Below are 21,509 nucleotides of genomic sequence, written 5' to 3'. Positions count from 1 at the left end.
AAGAAAGGAAGGGATCTATTCCTAAATGGGAATAAACTGGCCACTACATCCACCTCCCCATACTTGGGGATATTAATAGACGATAAAGGCACTTGGGGCCAAGCAATTAATACAAGAAAGCTTCTTTTCATGAGAGCCACATCAGCACTTGTCAATTTTTCAAAAAAACTAGGAAAAAGGACTCCCTTTGAAATAATCAAGATATATAATGCAAAGTGCATGAGCGTAGCTACGTACGGAGCAGGGGTTTGGGGCCACTGTAACGTTTCTGTCTTACAGAAAGTGGAAAATGCATTCCTTAGATACTTATTAGCTGTGCCGGCTTCTATTTCCACATATGTCTGCCATGTTGAGGTAGGAGTTCCCTACATAACGGATATTATAAAAATCCAACCTGTGACCCTGTGGCATCGCATATGGAAGTCACAGTCCAACGAACTTAACCAGTTGGTGCTCCAGGACGTACTGAAGCTGGATTATTCCCTTGACATAGAATGGATTAAATATGTGAGGGATTTCATGGTAGACATTGGAAAATCTGAATATTTCTACAATCCACTCTCAATGTTAGCCGTTTCAGGGAAAGATTTTAAGAAATCATGTATGCACCATATGGAGAGGTTGAGATTTACGAGCGAAGCAACAAAACCTACTATCATTTCTAACCTCATGATAACTTCCTCCTTTGGTATGCAACTGTATTTACAAATCACTGCAAACGGTTATGATAGATTGGTTCTTACTCGTTTCCGGCTGAATAATTTTCACAGGTTGGTTACCTTTCCATCTGTTAACAACTGGACCATGAATTTACCAACCTGTCCGTGTGATGACATTTCTCAGCAATCAACAATCCATGTTACTCTGTTTTGTAAATTTTATAAAGATCTGAGAAGAAAATGGTTAGTCCCAATTTTGAAAATGTGGGGCATTCGACAATGTCGTCCCGCTTTTATGGTGCTTAAACGTCTTGACAATGAATGTATAATTTCAAATGTTATATTCTTTTTAAAGAATCTCATCACACTTCGAAATAATATAGCTTCAGACCCTTCTGTGAATAGTGATAGTGCCTAAATACTACTGAAGACTTACTATCTAATTTTATAAAAATGTTATGACGGACTGCTTTAAACATAAGGTACCCAACGTTGATTTGGGTGTATCCCCCAAAGCATCCTAATATTTCTTTCCGCCTGAAAAGTGATAATCTATATAATTCATGATTATTCAAAACATAATGATAATAATTGATTATCCTTCATTTCAAGACTGTGGCTTCATACGTACATTTTTATCGTAAAGCTCATTTTGACCTTTTTTAAAAATATATAAATTTTTAATCTATTTGTATTGCACAGAACCAAATGCTTGAATATAGAACTGTACATAGTGAGAGCTAAATCTATGGATATGTAAAGAAAAATGATAATAATCTGACCCTGTTCTGCCCCTAAGATTGCTATTTTGCACATACTTCCATTATATCGTTTATATGAGCCATTTTAAAATTGTATTAACGTTTTTAATCTATATGTTCTTGTATTGTACAAATGTCGAAATGTAAAATTGCACATGCTTTTATGGTTTGAAATTAACTTACCGAATAAAGCTGATTTTGATTTGATTTGATTTGTATGGCTAGATCCATGACTGATACCTGGGAAGTGCTCCACACCACGATGACTGCAAGATGCGGACAGCCAAGGGAACCGTCAGATCCGGAACGTTAGTGGCAAGCGACGGCATCAAGTGTGATGGGACGATCAATTCAAGGGCTCAAGCGGTGCCAACATGCATGAGACGGTGCGGCCCATGCACTATAGTGGTGGTGTATAGGTGTGTCAACCAGTTGTTGTTGCCAGCCGTGGTAATTTAGCAGTATACTGCCTTACATGTGCATACCTTGCCAGCTTGACCAAACCCAGGGGTTACGTGCGGATGCAACACCTCAACACCCCTTGTCGTGAAATGGTTTTCTGCCATAACGGCGCCTGTGCTCGCAGGTGCCATTGTAGCAGACACTGCGCTGTGGGGGGATGCTCTGTAGTAGGGGGATAGGCTTACACAGAGCCTATCCCAGAACATAGTGGTCAGGTGTCGGTTGTTCAAGGTTTCCATGATATACCTATGGGAGAGCTTGGAGCCTGTACGGTATGTTAATTTCCTTTGAGTAAGTCAGTTCTAGCATTGTTATCCCTCATTTGGGGGGGGGAATGACTGGGTACGCCTGGGTAGCACAGAGACTCCAGAGTTTCCAAAGGGGGGGAAGTGAGTCTGTGAGGGCATTGAGTCTCTCTAGTAACAAACTAGTGAGGCTATCTAGGGCTTTACACCTGCAGTCTATAGCCCATGGGTGCATCTGAGGAGTTGTGCTTCTTAAAAGTCGGCGTCCATTTGTCCAAATTAGGGAATGAAATCATTATGGGGGATCTTCTGGCCTAGTTAGTTGTTTATAGGGACATGGCATGACCTTTCAGTGAGCTCTTGGGGGGGGGCCTGATAGTCGGTCAACTATGCAGGCCTGTGGTGATAAGGTCATGATTGGTGAGCAGTAAATTTAAGGTCCTCAGAGGGCGGCGCCATTCTTGAATGGGGTCGCCCAAGGGGGAGGGACAAGTGGTCTCTCATAGAACTCCAGGGGCAGTTACAGCCGGTTGGCTGGATGGGTGCGGGGGAGTGGGAGTCACGCTTTCCGGTAGGCTGCTTGGCCACTCCGCACGTGCACAATGGCGCAAGAAAACAACACATAAGTGTAAGGGCCCCATTATGGAGATAATCTACAGGGCGTATGGGGGTGACCTGGGGGGGAAGTACCCTCATGGGGAACGGGCCGTCTGCGCATGTGCACTCCGTTTGGAGGGCGAGCTTTAAGGCGTACGGGGGCGACCTGGGGGGGACAGTACCCTCACGGTGAATGGGCGCCCTGCGCATGCACACTCAGGTTGGAGTGCGGGCATAATTTGATAAGGATCTGGCGCCAGTTATTGAGCTTGCCGTAGGCTCACAATAGGGATACACAGAAAAATTAAATGTTATTATTATGATTATTGATTATGGTATGTCTAGATTCGGATAGGAATACCTTTGTATTAGAGATATGTTAAGGTTAGCCATCTGATATCTGCATTTATCAATGTAATCAATGTAATGTAATGTAATGGTTTTCTGCGTGTTGTAAAATATTGTATATAAATTTAATTTGAATAATTTTGTAAATAAATACGGCCAGGGGTTGACGTCCCCCGAATCCAAAACCTTCTCATGTTATTATCTGGACATTGACAGGGGAGGAGGGGGTCTAGGTAGTACCTGGCCATATTGTAATCAAGGCACACATACACAGCACAGTATGCAGCACGGAGCTCACATCCGGAAGCTCCTTCAATAGGACCGACCACTCGAAGAGGAAACTTCAAAGCTGCATTCTCCATTTTACTGCCTACATGTTTGTGTTCCTTATTTCAGTAGCCATGCTATGCCCTAGACATGACTTACAACGGATGAAGGCTGTCAGAGCACAGCACTTCACAAACTAAGTGAAAGCAGGATATTATGCCCAAAATATAAATTTCTAGTAGTTCCGCATCCTCCAGGCACACATTTGACATTCTTTTCTCTCTGATTATGGCGCAGGCCCTTGCTGCCAGCCATACAGAGCCTCTCTCTAATGCCACTTTAGTTCTAACTGCTGAGAGGTGAGCCATTTTCCCATTTTTCTGAAATAGCTGACACAAATGCGATTCATGAACAACCAAAAATATTTTCTAAAGCTTAAAATGAAAAGGTCATAACATCCTTTCAGACACTCCGCTGACAGAACGAAAATAAATTAAACACTGGTTAAAGAAGACTTGATTGAATAATGATACTCCTGCTGTCAGTAAGATGCTACGATAAATTGTTCCCCGCAGGAATGTGCTATAAATCAACGAGATGCAGGAAGGGGAAAGTTTTAATCATATTGTCATAAAGTTGGGCTTCTGGAACTCTTTCGCTCTTTTCATCTACAATATAAATTCAGTGTGGAAAACTCCTATCACCTGTACCATGGGTAGAGGTCGTAACATGGGGAGAGGTCTTAACTCTTTACGCACTGAGGGTTGGGTTTGGCATGTAGTGTGTATGGGTGTTTAGAACACATGCTAAACATTCAAAACATAGGGCCTTATTTATGAGGCCTTGCGACAGTTTTGCGCTTCTGTTGCGTCACTTTTCGTGACGCATTGGCGGCGAAAAACATGCCTCCTGTTGTGCCCTATTTACAAAGTGACGCATCTAAGCAGATACGTCACTTTGTTAACCCCTGCGCTACATTATACCTGTGTCAAGTATAATGTATGCAGGGTGGGCTTCCCATGTAAGTAAGCCTTGTAAAAGTGACGCAGTGAAATCTATGAGATTTCACTGCGCCACTTCTCGGGTGCAAATGCGTCAATATCTTACGCCTGCCTCACAGCAGGCGTAACACTGACGCAGGCCCTTTCACATGGGGCTTGCCCCATGTGAAAGGACACATTGCTGGAGTTGCGTCACTTTTGTGACACACTCCAGCAATGCGTCACTTTTGCGCCTACAGATACGTCAGAAATACTGACGTATCTGTAACTCCTTGCGACATGATGCGTCATACAGTAAATATGACGCATCCATTATGTCGCAAGGAGGGTGCACTGAGAAGTGACGCGTCGCTGCTTTTACGCAGAATGCGTCACTTCTCATAAATGAGGCCCATAGAACATAAGCTCTGATTATTTCTACCGCAAAACAGCAATGATGAGCACTGAACTGAAAAGAGCGAAATCGCAGATGGTTAACAATTTGTACAATTGTATTAACGCCATTTCGGGGGCAATTAACACCATTCAGGCAGTTTAAGTCATGGGTATCTCAAGGATATTTGGGGCCCTGGGCTAAACAAATTTTGGGGGTCCTTGTTCGGACCAGCTTTGAATTCATGATCCAATTTTGGATCTTTCATGCCCTCTTTAGCCAGGTCACTGACAGTGCACAGGCAAAGTGGTCCAAATTCTAAATGTGTTTACATCGAATATTCAGGGATAGTGGCATGAATCAATAATTTATTACAACACCACCTCACTAATATTACTGCAAATAATCTCTGTGACACCCTCCCATTTCTGATATGTGTGGTCCTTTATTAATCTAAAATAAACTTTGATTATAGATTTTTTATGAAACATAATCTCAACATTTGTCTGTAAAGTGTCTGTTATAGACTCTCACAAATCACCCATATTAAAAATAAATTAAATGGCATTTAAAAAAATCTGTGTAAGAATTAGTCAATGTCACCAGGGCAAGACTTTCTGCAGAACAGAGCAGGCTCTGTCAGCCCCCCCCTGGGGCCCCGGGCCAGAGCCCACTTTGCTCATGCCTTAAACTGTCTCTGGTTTACGTCACTGAGTCTCATTTGACATTACCAGTATTATTTACTATATTTTCAGATTAACATATGTTCTATTCAAGTGGATATAAAACACTTTATTGTGAAACCAAGAAATAACAAAAAAACATAGTTTACCATTGTATGGTCAAGAATACAACCATGGTCACTGAAGGACATTCTAAAGGCATCTGATGGATTTTGCATTCACAGATACATTGGACTCGCTTAACTACAAGCAGAGAATACAAGTTCTTCGCATTGCACTCAAGACGGTGTACCTTTAAACACCAAAGGGCGACAAGAGAAGAAAAAACAGAATAAGTACTAAAACTCATCAGCTACCTCTGTCATGACTTGATTGAATTTGACCATGAATGAGTTTGTTTTAGGTACGATTTGGGCTGCCATAAGCTTTACCACAATCTCCAACGTAATTGTAAATTGGTTAATGAGATTTCTGACCCAGACATTAGTTTTTTTTTGGATGGCCCTAGGTTGTTACTCTGGAGCAGAGAAAAAGAGATAACAAAGTTCTCAGAACAGTCCACTGAGGTCAGTGGCTGGGCTACCATTGTGTTTTTTTCTTGTCTGTGATGTCAAGAAGTGACTCATCTTCGTTTTGATAAGAAATATTGATGGGGGTCATTTTCTTGGTGAGAGAGGGGTAGCCAGTAGCGTGGTGGGGTGCGCAGCGCTAAGGGGAGCTGCGGGGGTAGTGCTGGCTATTTTAATAATAGTAACTGGAAATCCGACTTTACTATTGAAGAGTATTTTAAATTATAATTCATGTGAGTGAAAACAACATTTCTCTGCCTTGTTTCAAACTGTAGTTATCTCTTATTAAGTGTAATAAGGTAACCGAGTATATGGGAGGGATGGCCTTACAATTCTGACAAATGACTAAAGGAATTTTTCGCTGCTACAGGATGTAAAACTTAAACCCACACGTCTTCCTTTTCAAATACCATGCACCCTGCCCTAGGGATGATTAGAGCTACATTAGGGGTGACTTATAATCATTAAAAAGGAAGGTTTAGGCCTGGAATAATGATTATTTTGTTAGCTTGAAATGGCTATTTAAAACTGCACTACAGGCTGCAGAGGCAGACCTGAGACATGTTTTACAGTGTTACTTGAGTGGGTGGCACAATGGGTGCTGCAGCCCACTCGTAGCTTTTAATTTACAGGCCCTGGGTACATGTAGTACCATTTACTAAGAATTTATAAGTACATTAAATGTACCAATTAGGTTTAGGCCTATTTAACCATGTTGTAGGAAGAGATCATGAGCATTTAACACTAGCTAGGAGGAGTAACGTGCAGCGGGTCCTAATGACAGCACAAATGAGTTCAGCAATACTGGTGAGTGAAGGCAACGAGTGTACCACGCCAAGGATGTCAGGTCACAAATACGGTAAGTGTACTGATAGTACAAGTACTGTGAAACCAAATCACTGTGAAGCTACATATTCCAGCTACACTGCTATATAAATTATCCTGAGTGCAGTTCTTTCATAGTTGGGAGTGTTCATTTTTGCTGACTGACCTGGCAGACCAGATCCCTGTTTCTCAGGGTTCACTGACAAAATATCACCACCTAAAATATCCTCATACCAAAATAGTGTGGCCAAAATATTGATGGAAAAAATATTGTCATCCTATACTTCTAATGGTAAGGACAAAAATAACGAGAAAAAATATTGTTGCCGTTAATATCGTTGTATTAAATATCACTTTTTTAATATATGTAAATTAAAATACTAAATATGTTAAATAGTAAAATTATTTAAAAAAGATGTAATATGTAAATTTGTATTTTAACAAATATAGCATATACACTTATTTCTAAGAAAGGTTAAACACACATCTATAATTATTAATATATATTTACATAGCTAATTAAAAAATACTATACTAATAATGTTAAATTATATTATAAATTCACATTTTTTAAATAATATAAAAATATAACAAATATATATATATATACACACACACACACACATAACATAATGTAAAAATGAAAATTTTAATTAAGATTAAAAGTAAACAACATAATATTATTAGAATTTAATAAATATATTTTAGATTAAAAACTTAAACGTTCTATTTTGTGCTAGATCTTATTTTCTCAGCCTATAGTCCTAGGGGTAAAACGTACTATTATCACTTCAATAAGTGAAACAGTAGAGAAAGTGTTGGATAGCTCACCTTAGCTCTACCATGCAGTCCCCTTTTGGGGTCGATATCTGGCACTCCACCACTCCGCTCGGACTCAAGCCCCATATATAATGGTATTCTACCTTTACTACGCGGTCTAGGGTTTTGGGGTACTGGGATATTTTTAGGGGTCAGGGCGAGATAGGGTTTTGGGGTGTATGGGGTGTTTTTAGGGTTCATGGTGCGTGCCAGGGGATAAGTTACAATTACGATTAATTTTTTGTTTTAAAGTACCAATAACGTATTTTAACAGCATGCGTAATAATTAACTGCAAAGTAAAAGCATTTTTAATGTATTTGTACATATTTGCGAATTAAAAGCATGCGCACTAAAATCATACGTAGTAAAGGTATTTACGAAGTAAAAACTTGAAGTAAATATCTGCGGAGTAAATGCTGCTAAGTAACATCATATATTCTATATAATAGCTCTCTCTAGGTTTATCTTCTGGATAGGAATTTTAGGAACAAATCCAGGGCCCCTTTGTCAGCTCAGTAATCTCATTTCCAAGGCAGATGCTGAGGAGCAGGTTGCAGTCTATTTGGCAATCAGAGACTCCTTCCCTGAATTCCAGAATTCCTCCTACTCCCTGATTGGTTCAGCAACCCTTTGTCATAAGAAGACTTAAAATCTTCCATCCACCCTTTTGTGCTTCTGATTCTTTGCCGACAAACTCTTTCTAGAGAGCTCCACTATTTGGCGTATTGGCTCCAGTTGAACCCAATGTCATGGCTACCCAAAACAATGACATGCAAGTGAAAGGAGAGACTTAACATTTGCAAATCTTTTAGCTTTTGTCTTTGCTATCTTTGCAGGAACACAGGTAGAGTATACCCAGGGAATAATTAAAAAACACAGCCATCTCCTGTACTCCCACACCAAGTGATTTCCTCAACAACTAAAGGGTCTCTGCAATTCATGTAGGGATTCCTTAAGGTAACCTGCAGTTCTCATTTTGTGTGCAACACCCACACAATGGAAACAAAATGGCCTCTGCAGTGTCCACAGGCTAACATAGCACACATGCTCCTTGTACACATCTACCATACACTTAAGATATTCATGCATGAAATAGCATGCACTACACTCACTCACACAGGTATATAGTGCAGGACCCATTTGTACTTATATGAGTAGACACTATGCATGGCAAGGCTGAAATCATGTTCTCACCACTGTCTAACCTCACAATCCTGTCAGGAGACACTAGTCCCATTCTCAATGGAAGGCACTGGTGGTTAATCTCTACAGACCCCGACCACAGAGTGCCAATCTGGGTCACTGCAATTTTCAGTGCCTAGCTTGTTGGTCATGCTGAGAGCAAAATAAAAATCCCAAGTTGGACACAAATTTGCATGCCAATTCATTCAGGGTAGAGGCCCATGTTAGCAGATTTTGTGGAGACATTTCTATCCAAACAGCCTTGATAAACTTTATGAAGACACTTTACATTCCTCCTTCTCAAAAATCTTGAGATATGATGAACAATCCTCACATTCCCAGAGACAACACTAATTCCATTGATACAACCCCCTGAGACCCAAGACTCTCTCACAATAACCCCCGGCAAGTCCAGAAAACATGCTGAAGATAGCCAGTGTGATCAAGGAGATCCACGTAGTAGAAATAGAACATCTGGCCATCTTCAGTGCTGAAGAGTGCAGCAGAGTATTGATATTAAACATAACTAAGATAATCAGGAACACTAATATTCAAAACAAGCAGCTGTGTTGCAGAGGATTGCACTGCCAGGACTAGTCACAATGGTAATAGGATATTGCCCACCTCAGATGGTCAGCTGCCACTTGACCACAAAGTTCAACATTAATTCAAAGGGGTATGAGAGGCAATATATATACAAGGTAAAACATAAAGTATGTACATATAGCAAAAAGTGAGGAAATCCACATTGTTGTTTGTGATCTTAAGTTGTCTTTATTCAAGATGCACTCGGTTTTCATAACAAGACAGCCAACGCGTTTCGCCCAGACATGGGCTTCTTCAGGGCTGTAATATCATACAATATATACAACTTAAAAATAAAAAACGTATAACCAGGTAGTTGTATACTGCAGGATAAATGATGACTTAAAATATTGGACTATATCTGCTTCATTCCTGAGAGGTTAGTTTGACTTACTGCACTCTACTGATCCTACCTCTAACACTGATGGGAATTGTGTTCACTGCCATTTTCCTTATATTACCTAGGTCTATTCCTCATATATCAATTGTCCCGACACAGACTTGATTAGCAATTGGACTAGAACCTTAACCCCTGGCGTTCTGACTACTATTTGCTTTGGTAAGCGTAATCCTATCCACCTAGCACATCTCTTGTATCCTTTCTTCTGCTCACCACTTCTCTGCTAAAATACTGTCATGGGACGTCAGCGGTTACTTCTCCTTTTTTCTGTTTTGCACAACTTAAGACCTGATATCTTTACAGCACATCAGTCTTCCTTCACCATTCCTAGCATTGGTCTCCTTACTTCCGCTTGAAACGACTCTCCTCCCCTTCTACATTTTTTTTCCTGTATGTCCCACACCTCACCTTGTGTGTTTTCTCACCACTAGCACAGATAATACAAGTCACCATTTAGCCTGCATTATACAACTACCTGGTTATACGTTTGGTTTTAATAAAAACTTTGTATATATTGTATGATATTACAACCCTGAAGAAGCCCATGTCTGGGCGAAACGCGTTGGCTGTCTTTATATGAAAACCGAGTGCATCTTGAATAAGGATACCTTAAGATCACAAACAACAATGTGGATTTCCTCACTTTTTGCTTTATGTACATACTTTATGTTTTACCTTGTATATATATTGCCTCTCATACCCCTTTGAATTAATATAATCAGGAACACCTCACTTTTCCAGATCGCATACCTTAAATCACTCATCAATACATTTTTAGCAGAATCCAAAGATCCATTCACCTACTGGACTATTTCTGGGTTTAATCCCTCGTTCCTTTGCCCACCACACCACCCCAGTTTGGAGCCAGCCATATGCAAATCAGTCTTGACCCTGCTCCTCATAGGACCAGTCCGGTCTGACCTGCCAAGCCAGGTCCTCCCTGGACCGGAAACAAGCATCCTGGGACTGGTTCCAGGGCATCATCCCTAATCAGCTAGGCTAGCTTAAATCCAACAGGGGACCCACGTTAGGGCATACCCTTTCCACTTGGGTGACATAAGCAAAACAAACAAATGATGGACAGAATGCAGAAAAATGCAAACCTTCTCCCCTAATCACAAAGATATGGCTTTAATCCATTGTTGGTTTGTTCACCATGGCACCCAAGTTTGGACCCAGCAATATGCATATCAGTCTTGACCCTGCTCCTCATGGGAACAGTCCAGCCCGGGTCAAAACTGATTGGCATATGGCTGGGCCCAAACTGGGGTGTCGTTGTGAGCAAAAGAATGATGGATTTAACCCAGATCTCTTGATTTGGGGTCAATGTATTTTTTATTTATCATTCTGTTCATCATTTGTTTGTGTCCCAGGATAGGAAGGCTGACAGAATTACATTTAGAGGGGGCCTTTGCATTTCAAAGGTGGCCTTTTGAACTGATTTCATCTTCAAAGGACATTGTGGATATACCTACTGGAGCTCCGTCCTCAGAAGTTTAAAAAACCTTTTGAGATTGGATCAACACTATGCTGTTTTGCCACTAAAGCATAGACAAGAGGAACTATTGGGGCAGGTGGGACGGCAACTGGATTTCTGCAGACTTGTGGTGGCCTGGGGTTTATTGTGCTCCAGAAAGGGGACTCTCTTGGTGGATTTTGCCTGGATGTTGCTGGCCAGCAGTTAAATGCCAACTGTCGTGGCCCCGGTCCCTGAGCACTCTCCAAGAGCCAGTTGATTGACCTCCTGTCATCAAGATCCCAGGGTCAGACCAGATCTCGCAGGGTGCGGTGAAAACGGGTGGAAGTTATTGTCGGTTGACTCAAGGACAGTTCTGGCGTATGCAGTACTCACACTGTGCAGAGGAGTGTGCTCATAGAGAATAAAGGCCTACCTGGGGTGCCGTAACGTGAGGAGTTCTAGGAGAGCTAATGTTGTTTGTAACAATATGACTGGGCTCTAGGGGTCTTTTTATGCCATGTGTGCACCCATGGCTGGCTGCCTGGAGCAACTGCGACTCACACCTCTGCCTGGGGGGAAACATTTCTCCAAATTGGAAGAGTGCTAGGTTCTGGTGTCACAGTCTTTTGGCTATGGGGGGATAGTGATTCCACACTCGGGCAGGTGCCACTGGGTGCCTTGACGGCTTAATCTGGATTGACAAAATCACGTAACTGTTTCCTTCTGCTTTAGATGGGCCAGATATCCTAGTCAAAGTGTCGCCAGTGGGTGCAACTTGTAGCATCGGCTGGTGTGGTTTGAGTGGCTAAGGGGCTGGGCTATGAGACATAGTCAAACCTGTGATTTCTTGACCATTAAAACTTTACAAGGTATGCAATGTCTGGGAATGTCTTTGTTAGACTTGGCATCTTGGCAGGGTTTCTCCTGACTTTTGCCTCTACCTACTGTATTTTTTATGCCGTTCTGTATTTCGTTTTTGCTGGCTTATATGATTTGGACACTTTGCCACAGCTGATCAGTGTTAAAAGTGCAAGCACTCCCTGTGTAAGTTGTTATTACAATTGGTTATCCCTGATTTGTATATTTGATATACTGGTAAGTCCCTAGTAAAGTGCACTGAGTGTGTCGGGCCTGTAAATAAAATACTAGTAGTGGGCCTGCAGCACTGATTTTTCCACCTACATGAGTAGCCCTGAAAAGGTATCTCAGACCTGCCACTGCAGTGTCTGCAAGCAGTTTTAAACTGCCATATCGACCTGGCAAATGCACCTAATTGCTAGGTCCTAACCTTGAATTTTCTTAAATGTAAGGCACCCCTTTGGTTGTCCCAAGGTACCCACCTGGGCAGGGTACAGTGTATGTGAAAGGTAGGACATCTACTGGTGTGTGTGACATGTCCTGATTGCAAAATACTGCCAATTTTGTTTTTCACTTTTGAAAGGCTATCTGTCTCATAGGATAGAATGGGTGGTACTTTGTAACATTTTACAAGTATAACTTCTCATTGGGACAAGATAGAAAAATAAAGTTTAGGCTCTCTGAACTCAGAATTTGATGCACATCTTTTAGTAAAACGTTTTTTTAATTGTGTGTTTGAAAATGCCACTCTCAGAAAGTAGGTATTTTCTTGTTTAACCATTCTGTGTGCCTCTGCATGTTTGTGGATTGACTGTCTGGTTTTGGAGTGAAAGGGGCTGGGGATGTGCATTCACTGTAGACAGCCACTGGGGGTTGAAGTGTGCCTGGCCCTTCCTGGGTGACTCAGAGCTGAGCTGAATAGGGCTTGGTTGCATTTAGAATAGTGGGAGGAGACTTCCTTGCACCTAAATAGGGCCTACCTATTGCACAATGCTGTCTCCACCCCTGTTATCACACCACACCAGTGAGGACAAAATTGGTTTGGACTTGGCTCAGAGACCCTTGCACAAAGAAAACAAAGACAAAATGGGGTATAAGCATTAGACTTAAAACCCCAGAATTTTAGATCACCTCTGGACTCTAAAGGGACCTTTGCCACAGAGAAGAATTGAAGAGATGTGAGGAGGAGTACTTCCCCTTTGCTGTGTTCTGTGAGTAGTTGGACTACAGCTGCTGTTTCTGCCAAGGAAAGGACAAAGACTGAAACTTTGCTGTGAACCTGCTTGAAACAGTATCTCCAAGGGCCTGAATGTGCTGGCCTCCTGGTCTGAAGTCTCAGGGACGCAAAGAAGTTACCCCCAGCTCCACCGAAGTCTATTGCTGAGAGTTCTGATCTGCTAGGAGCTGCCTATTCTAGTTTTGGGCCTCAGGACGTGGTTACCACTGTTGGGAGCTGGAAGAAGCCGAAGAGAAGTAAGAAAACCTGTCTCCAATGCCTTCAACAACGCTGCTGTGATGCAGCGACCTGCATCAAAACCCAGGGCACCACTCCTGAAGTAAGCGATGCACTGCCCGGCCAGCACGGCAACTCTGAAGCCCGAACTGCCAAGCCATGTTTTCCCTGGACCGGAAACAAGCATCCTGGGACCGGTTTCGGGGTAACACCCCTCATCAGCCAGGCTAGCTTGAATCCAGGGGCAAAGTTAGCAAGGGACCCACGTCTAGGCATAACCTGCCAACTTAGGGCGAACAAAGCAAACATAAGCAGATGATGGACGGAGCGCTGAAACTTTTCAGACACTCACCCCATTCACAGAATCTCGGTTGACTCCATCCTCGTTCTTTAGCTCACTTCGCCAGCCCAGTTCAGACGCAGCTATATGCAAATCAGTCTTGACCCTGTGCCTCACTGGAACAGTCCAGCCAGAACTGCCAAGCTATGTCTTCCCTGGACCATAAACAAGCATCCTGGGACCGGTATCGGGGTAACACCCCTCATCAGCCAAGTTAGCTTAAATCCAGTGGCAAACTGAGCAAGGGACTCACATCTGGGGATACCCTGCCAACTTATGGCGAACAAAGCAAACACAAGGAGATGATGGACGGAGCGCTGAAACCTTTCAGACAGTCAACGTCAATCACACATCTAAGTTGTATCCATCATCCTTCTTTAGCTCAGTTTGCCACCCCAGTTCAGACCCAGCTATGTGTAAATCAGTTGTGAGCCTGTGCCTCATGGGAACAGTCCAGCCCGAACTGCCAAGCCCGGTCTTCCCTGGACCAGAAACAAGCATCTTGGGACTGGTTTTGAGGTATCAGCCCTTATCAGCCAGGCTCGCTTGAATCCAGTGGCAAAGTGAGCAAGGGACCCAACTCTGGGCATAGCCTGCCAACTTAGGGTGAACAAAGCAAACACAAGGAGATGATGGACCGAGCGCTGAAACTTTTCAGACACTCACCCCCAGTCATAGATCTGGGTTGAATCCTTCATCGTTCTTTAGCTCACTTGGCCACTCCAGTTCAGACCCAGCTACATGCAAATCAGTCTTGACCCTGTGCCTCATGGGAACGGCCCAGCCCGAACTGCTAAGCCATGTCTTCCCTGGACCGGAAACAAGCATCCTGGGACTGGTTTCAGGGTAACACCCCTCATCAGCCAGGCTACCTTGAATCCAGTGGCAAAGTGAACAAGGGACCCACTTCTGTGCATACCCTACTGTTGGAAACGGCCCTTTTTGCAGGGTTATCCCCCTGTGACTGGTTTCAGGGTAACACCCCTCATCAGCCAGGCTACCTTGAATCCAGTGGCAAAGTGAACAAGGGACCCACATCTGTGCATACCCTACCAACTTAGGGCAAACAAAGCAAACACCAGGAGATGATGGCCGGAGTACTGAAACCTTTCAGACACTCACCCCCAGTCATAGATCTGGGTTGAATCTATCATCGTTCTTTCGCTCACTTCGCCACCCCAGTTCAGACACAGCTATATGCAAATTCGTCTTGACCCTATGCCTCATGGGAACAGTCCAGACCAAACTGCCAAGCCATGTCGTCCCTGGACCGCAAATAAGCATCCTGGGACCGGTTTCGGGTAACACTCCTCATCAGCCAACTCAGAATTTCATGCACATCTTTTAGTAAAAATTATTTTTAAATTGTGTGTTTGAAAATGCCACTTCCATAAAGTAGGCATCTTCTTGTTTAACCATTTTGTGTGCCTCTGCATGCTTGTGGATTGACTGTCTGGTTTTGGAGTTGCTGGGGATATGCATTCACTATAGACAGCCACTGGGGGTGGTGTTGAGGTGTGCCTGTCCCTTCCTGGATGACTCAAAGCTGTGCTGAATGGGGCTTGGCTGCATTTAGAGTAGTAGAAGGAGATTTCCTTGCATCTGAATAGGGTGGTTGTCCCTTGCACAATGCTGTCTCCACCCCCTGTAGTCATACTGCACCAGTGAGGACAGAACTGATTTGGAGTGGGCTTAGAGACCCTTGCACAAATAGAACAAAGACAAAATGGGGTATAAGTAGTAGACATTAAACCCCAGTATTTTGTATGACTTCTGGACTCAAGAGGAACCTTTGTCACAGAGAAGAGCTGTGAGGAGGAGTACTGCCCCTTTGCTGTGTGCTGTGTGGGGTTGGCCTGCCGTTGCTGTTTTTGCCAAGGAAAAGACAAAGACTGGAACTTTGCTGTGAACCTGCTTGAAGAAGAATCTCCAAGGGCCTGAGTGTGCTGTCCTCCTGTTCTAAAATCTCGGGACACACAGACTTCAGCCCCAGCTCCCATGAACTCTATTGCTGAGATTCTGACCTGCCAGGAGGTGCCTACTCCAGTTGTGGGCCTCTGGAGGTTGCTCCTGTTGTTGGGAGCTGGAAGAAACTGAAAAGAAGTAAGAAAACCTGTCTTTGATGCCTTCAGCGGTACCGCTGTGACGTCCTGACCTGCACCCATGACCAGTGCACTACTCGTGAAGTCAACGACGCAACTCCCGACCAGCACGCCAGCTCCAATGCCCTTCGATTCCTGCAGGTATCGGCACTTCCCGATGCCAGCACTCACACCGACTCCAATATCACCAGGTGCCAATAAACACCGAGGCAACTCCACGAACTCGCCAACTTTGCATCATCACTGGAACTGACGCGTCACTGCTGACGCAATCGTCTTCCCCTGTCCTGGAATCGACATGTCGCCACCTCACGGACACAATGCCTCACCTCCCCGTGGCAGCAAGGAAGCCAGCCTCGACCTAGGCACCGACACCTCTCCTCTATGACACCGTGCATTGTCATAGACTTCTTTCCAAGGTACTGTTTGTTTGAGGGGTCCGTGTTACTTTGTGCCTGACTACACGCTCCTTGCTGTCATGACGTTGCAATAGCCCAAGGTGGAGCTATTTGTTTTCTACAAGCTTTATTTTTGCAATAACTGTTCTAATATCATATCTTATTACCTGTATGTATGATTTTTGTCATTTTGGTCTTGTTGAGTTCAGATAAAAATACTTTATTTTTCTAAACTGGTGTGGTGTCCCTTTGTGGTGTTATCACGGTACTACTGTGTCTTCTGAGTACAAATACTTTACACATTGCCTTAGAGATAAGCCTGTCTGCTCATGCCAAGCTACTCAGGGGGTGAGCAGGGGTTATCTAAAGTGTGTATCTCCCTTACCCTCACTAGAAGCAAAGGTCCCTATTTGGACAAAGGTACCTTACTCTGCCAACTAGACACCCCATTTCTAATAGTCGTAGGTTATGCTAATGTGATAGTGAGAAAGTACACTACCTCTGAACAGCCTGCATATTTGTTTCTGTCACTTTTTATATGGGAGGGATCGCTCAGATCGTGGATACCTTATGGAAAGGATTCACATGAGTTTATGTCGCTATTGCAGCTGAGGGGATAACGGAGCAAGTGAATTCCTATGAAGGCTACATATATGTTCATGTCGTTCTGCTGCTAATGGGAAAGTTTGGATATTGCAGGTTACTGTAATCATTTATTTAATGTGTATGTTGTTTTGATTTCAATGTGTGTGTAATACAAAGACTAGTGTTTTATACATAGTGTGGAGTCTTTTTGTGTTGTACTCAGTGTGTTGGGAGCATGGTGCTGTGCCCATCCTTTACACTTTGACCCCAAGGATAAACCTGACCGCTCTGTGCCAGTCTACCAGATGGTGAGCACAGGTATTCTGACGAGTGCATCACCCTCATCCCATCTAGGAAGGTGGATTGTGTCTGGCTTTGGCGCATCCCTGCTAGCCAGAAACCGCTGGGTCAAACAGTGTGCAACTATGAAAACACATTTTTTGTTGTTGTTAGCAAAGGTACTGTTGTCCGGTAACAATATTGAGTGAAAGTGATACAAACATAATAAATGGCAATTACATTTTTTCCTCTAAATTCAATAAAAGACCATTGTTATTCCAAAATGAAAGTACAAAGTGAAATAATGAGCTTCAACATAGGCAAAGAACTTGGGGCCATATGTAGGTAAAACGTGTTTTGCGATTCTCTAATTGCAGTTTTTTGGGAATCGCAATTAGAGAATTGCAAAACGGAATGTAGGTAGGATTAGCAAAATATTTTGCGATTCCCACCTATTCCTCAATAAGAGAATCGCAAATTGAGAATGCAATTTCAAGGTTGTAAGGGTGTCAATAGGACACCCTTTTGCACCCCTTAAATAAACATGTGTGCACATGTGGCGCACATACATGCGCTAAGGGCATGTATGTGCGCCACATGGCACTTTGAAAAATGCAAAAAAGTGCATTTTTCAAGGAAATCGCAAATTACCACCAACCTGAGGTTGGTGGTAATATGCGAATCCTTAAGTCAAAATTGCACAACTTGGGTGCTTCCTACATTGCATTTAAGGAATCGCAATTTGGGAGTCCTTAAATGCATTAGCAAAAAAAGGAATCGCAAATTTTGCGCTTCCTTATTTTGCGTGTGGGTTTTTGTGTGCTACATAGCACACTGCCCAAATTGCGATCGCAAACGCCGAAATTCGGCGAATTTCAGCATTTGCGATCGCAATTTGGCTTCCTACATATGGCCCATGATATACAGTAGTGTCAGGCAGTTACCTCTCACATTACAATCTAACTACCTTCAAATCTTAGCTAAACTGTATATTCATAAGTTTTACAATATATGGACCATTTACAATATATCTGTATATATTTATCTAGAAAACGCTGCAGTACCTATCTTCCTTGCCCTAGTCTTCACTTGGTGAGGAATTCTGCCTCCCTGAGACAGGTTATGCACTAGATATGGCTAGGATGAAGGATTTTCGTTAGTCTCTATTTCCTTTGCCCCAGCTACCCTCCTAATAACTTCCCCTTTTAATCAGTAACTCGTTCCTCCTATTAGCTCTTCATCGAGGTACTGAGGACGATTTGGGAGAAAAGGCCCCATACTGTCCACACTCTTTATGTCTCCCATCAATTCTAGCTAAGAGTAATTAAGATTACTGGTAAGTAATCTAGACAGTTCCTCGTGACTGTGATGGTAACTCCTCACTCAGACGTAGAACAAACACATTATTTTCAGTGAAGTGCTATGGAAACGCATATGAAACCTGGTCTGCAGAGTAATTATTAAAAAACATATTTTAACCTTTATCCTAGGCATTTTAGATCGATGCAGAAATTGAAATGAAAGGACTAACGAGCTGCCGCATTTATTTTCATAATTTATGTATTTTCTTGTAAACACACGAGCCTGTGAACTGTTTGAAAACCACTGGGCGTCTGCTCTGCCAAGGGGAAGCATAAGAGAAAATCCATGGCCGCGAGTAGAGAGCCATGTTAAGCGCCTATCGCTGTATGGATAATGAGAACTGTCGCGAGCTTCATTCAGCGCTCTGATGATGGCTTCTTGCTTAACAACCGGGGTCACTCCGCGTGATTTAATATCGACAAAGGTGTCTGCTCTTGTTGCCAAAAGAAAGAGCTGTTCCATGGCAAAGATGTCATTTAAGCAGTCTGGCGGTGTTCATTCGTCTTTCAAGGTACAGGGTTCTGAAATTACTGCAGCAGCAATGCAACATTTATTAGATTGAATTTTTTCAGCCTATTTAGAATACTATGCGCTGTTTTTCCTTGAACAAGCGTACATGAGGCACCGCATTGGCTTTTTTTTTGCTCAAAGTATGTGAAATGGCTTTGTTGGCCGTCAGGCTTGACAGCCATTGATTAGTCAGGCCGTACAAACTTAACAGAAATTCTGTCTGAAAAGTGTTCCAAGAATACTGAATTACCGTTCAGTTTACAGGAAATGCAAAAGTGAAAGAATTCAGCTTTAGATGCACTGTAAAGTTAGGAGTTTCCAGAAACAATGATATTTGTGTTTTGGGAGTTTGAATGGATAATCGTGGGTCTGTTGTCTAGTATACTGTACAGGATACACTTTTGTGACTGCACCACCAGTTAGACCGACTAAAGGCCCTAATATACATGCCCTTTTGCGATTCCAAACTCTACAATTCACAAAATCACCTTGTTTGTGACCACGAAAGGGCTTTCAATTAGGTAAAAAGTCCTTTTGGGAGGTGGAAAATTCATTCCAACTCATAAATGTATTTGGCGATTCTTTCCAAACCCAAAAAGAAGGGTCACAAAAGGGTCGGCCCCTCCTAATTACGATTAAAAAAAGAAGGGCCCATATTATCAAGAACAATTTTATCACCGCTAAGCGTCAGGAAACTGCCTCTAAAGCAGCGATAAGGGGCTTGATAATATGCCCTTGAGAATTCCAATAGAAGCCCAGGTTTGATGTCCTTCACACCAGAACCTGGGCTTCTATTGGAATTCTCAAAGGCATATTATCAAGCCCCTTATCGTCGCTTTAGCGGCAGATAATTGTATCGCTGTTCTTGATAATATGGCCCAAAGTATCAATAGTTACATGCAAAAATGTGTTTGAAACACATTGGCAAGTCCCTGCCCTACAGGCTGCCATGGTAACTGATTTGCCAAGGAGATGGGGTACCCGTAGAACCAGTTATCATTTGGGAATCATGTTAGCAGCTTCGAGGAGAGTAGGGAACCATTCCCGGTAAAGTATTACAAAACTAAAACCTTTTTTTTTCAATCAGCACTGGTTAAGGAACATAGCTCCTTTCAAAGTGCAACTATAGGGGTGGTGGTCAGCAGTCCGTTGCAAGCCACCATCCCTAAGATTACACACAATCAGAGGGGGCCGGAAATTGGAATCTGCCTTACGCATACTGTTAGAAATTGGGGTCTCTGGTTGACAAGTTTGTATTGTGTCCCAGTAGGGACGCTTCCTTCCAATTTTAATAAGGGAGTTACACTTCTACAATATCCCCTGCTCACCCCCTTCGTACCATGGCACACGCAGTCAGGTTTATCTCAGAGGCAATGTGTAAAGTATTCACACATAATGCACAGCAATACAGTGAAAACACTACAAAAGGACACTTCACCAGTTTTAGAAAAATCACCAGAATTTATCTTTGTAAAACAAGACCAAAATGATAAAAAAAAAACATACAGTAATAAAGCTATGAATTTTGAAATAATAAACTTAAAAGATAGTCCCTCAAAGTTGATAGCTCCATCCAAGGCTATTAAGGCGTTGTGAACAAACACATCCAACAGTGTTGGCCAACCGTGAGGTCCCAGGCCAGCTATGGTGTCGGTAAGGCCTGCCAACAGTGTCTTGGAAATGCAGGGCCTCATGGCTGTTGCAATGAGCTGCGAAGAGACAGCGTCGCCGGTGTTGGCAGGCGTCGTTTCGAAAGGTTGGTGCAGGAGTCGTCGGGTCCTTGAAGTCACCAGCATTGCAGATCGAACTCCATGAGGTTGAAGTCAGGAGCACTGGCGTCGGCATGTATCGAAGCTGTGGTGTGAAGTGGAGTTGTGCGGTTTGTGGTGCCCTCAGGTCACTGTGAAGGCAGCTGCTCATTGATGGCATCCAATGGCGTCGGTGAGACACGGGCTGTGGTGCGAAGTGGGGCGGTGATCGTTGGGGTGCTGACAGATCATGGTGCAAGCAGTGGGATCCTCGTTGCTGAAGCGCTGTCATCGGTAGAAACAAGGATGTGATGCAAAGCTGGGCAATGTGGTGTGTGGGGCCGCAGGCACTCATACACCCTCTGATTTATCAATATACCTTGGTATTTATATTAAACACTCATAAACATTTTAAAAATACTCACAGTCACTGGGTAATGTCATGAGTGATGTCATTTGGGATGTCATCAGTGATGTCACTGACCATGTTGTGAGTGATGTAATATGTGGAGTCATAAGCAGTGCATTGTGGGGGCATACGTTATGGTTAGCTCAGGTAACTATAACTGTTGAATTTCACTGGTTCTGTTTGAGGGAAATCCTAGCCTAAGTATAAAATCCCTGTAACCTTTGTTTTT

The sequence above is a fragment of the Triturus cristatus genome, chromosome 8, assembly GCF_964204655.1.
Source record: "Triturus cristatus chromosome 8, aTriCri1.1, whole genome shotgun sequence".
In the NCBI taxonomy this organism is placed as follows: domain Eukaryota; kingdom Metazoa; phylum Chordata; class Amphibia; order Caudata; family Salamandridae; genus Triturus; species Triturus cristatus.
This window is presented reverse-complemented; position numbering follows the sequence as displayed.